Consider the following 1699-nt stretch of genomic DNA (forward strand, 5'->3'; position numbering starts at 1 on the left):
TTTGGGGCCTCTTTTATAAGCGCACTCATCGCATTCATGGGAGTTCCAACTTGTTGACTTAATCATCTCCCAAAGGTCCCACACCTTTCAAAACCACCATATTGATGATTAGATTTCAACATAGGAATTTTGAGGGTTACAAACATGCAGACTACAGCAAAAGCCATTGGTAGACACAATGGCCCGTGGGGCCATGAGGGATTTTAGATTGAAAAAAATGTTTTTATTATACTTTAAGTTCTGGGATACATGTGCAGAAGGTGCAGGTTTGTTACATAGCTATACATGTGCCATGCGGGTTTGCTGCACCCATCAATCCGCTATCTACACATTAGGTATTTCTCCTAATGCTGTCCCTCCCATAGCCCCCCACTCCCCAACAGGCCCCAGTGTGTGATGTTCCCCTTCCTGTGTCCGTGTGTTCTCATTGTTCAACTGCTACTTATGAGTGAGAACATGTGGTGTTTGGTTTTCTCTTCTTGTGTTAGTTTGCTAAGAATGATGGTTTCCAGCTTCATCCATGTCCTGATAAAGGACAGGAAGTCATCCTTTTTTATGGCTGCATAATATTCGATGCTGTATTATGTGCCACATTTTCTTTGTCCAGTCTATCATTGATGGGCATTTGGGTTGGTTCCAAGTCTTTGCTATTGTGAACAGTGCCACAATAAACATACGTGTGCATTTGTCTTTATAGTAGCATGATTTATAATCCGTTGGGTATATACCCAGTAATGGGATTGCTGGGTCAAATGGTATTTCTGGTTCTAGATCCTTGAGGAATCGCCACACTCTTTCATAATGGTTGAACTAATTTACACTCCCACCAACAATGTAAAAGCGTTCCTATTTCTCCATATCCTCTCCAGCATCTATTATTTCCTGACTTTTTTTTTTTTTCTTTGCTTCAAGTTTTAATCAAAGCTTTTATATAAGATTACTTTATTCCTGCATCTTCTCAATTGTTTCTTCCTTGTATTTGCCCTTTTCCTTTCCTACTTGGCGAGATTTGGCTTTCCGTTCAAGGATCTTTTTGCGGTCTTTGTCCAGTTTTAGCCTAGTGATAACCACCTTGCTGGGGTGAATGCCTACGTTGTGCATTAGCCTTTTCCCGCTGCACCCGTTCAATGTAGATAACATACTTCTTCCTGTAAACCTGGACTACTTTGCCAATTTGCTGACCTTTATAGTGTCCTCGTACAACCTGAACTTCATCATCCTTTCGGATGGGCATGGATCGCACGTTGTACTTCTGTCTCAGCTCTTTGGAAAGAGGGGAAGACATAATCTTCCTGCGAATGTGGGAAGGTGCATTGAAATGCCTTTTGCGATTCTTGCTTCGGTCGGAAGTCACAAAGGGATTAAACTTCATTTTGGCCGCTCCCACTTCGGTGATGGCCGCAAAAGGGAAAAGCTATTTCCTGACTTTTTAATGATCGTCATTCTAAATGGCATGAAATGGTATCTCATTGTGATTTTGATTTGCATTTCTCTGATGACCAGTGTGATGAGCTTTTTTTCATATGTTTGTTGGCTGCATAAATATCTTCTTTTGAGAAGTGTCTGTTCATATCCTTTACCCACTTTGATGGGGTTGTTTTTTTCTTGTGAATTTGTTTAAGTTCTTTGTAGATTCTGGATATTAGCCTTTTGTCAGATGGATAGATTGCAGAAATTTTCTCCCATTCTGTAGGTTACC

General features: G+C 40.7%; 1 pseudogene across 1 annotated transcript; it reads right to left on the reverse strand.

Annotated features, from left to right (window-relative positions):
• Positions 1-895: 895 nt before the first annotated feature.
• On the reverse strand, positions 896-1410 carry LOC126941938 (60S ribosomal protein L26-like; annotated as a pseudogene). Its single transcript, XR_007721458.1, has one exon. The product of XR_007721458.1 is annotated as a 60S ribosomal protein L26-like (transcript).
• Between the last annotated feature and the right edge of the window lie 289 nt (positions 1411-1699).

The sequence above is a fragment of the Macaca thibetana genome, chromosome 19, assembly GCF_024542745.1.
Source record: "Macaca thibetana thibetana isolate TM-01 chromosome 19, ASM2454274v1, whole genome shotgun sequence".
In the NCBI taxonomy this organism is placed as follows: Eukaryota; Metazoa; Chordata; class Mammalia; order Primates; family Cercopithecidae; genus Macaca; species Macaca thibetana.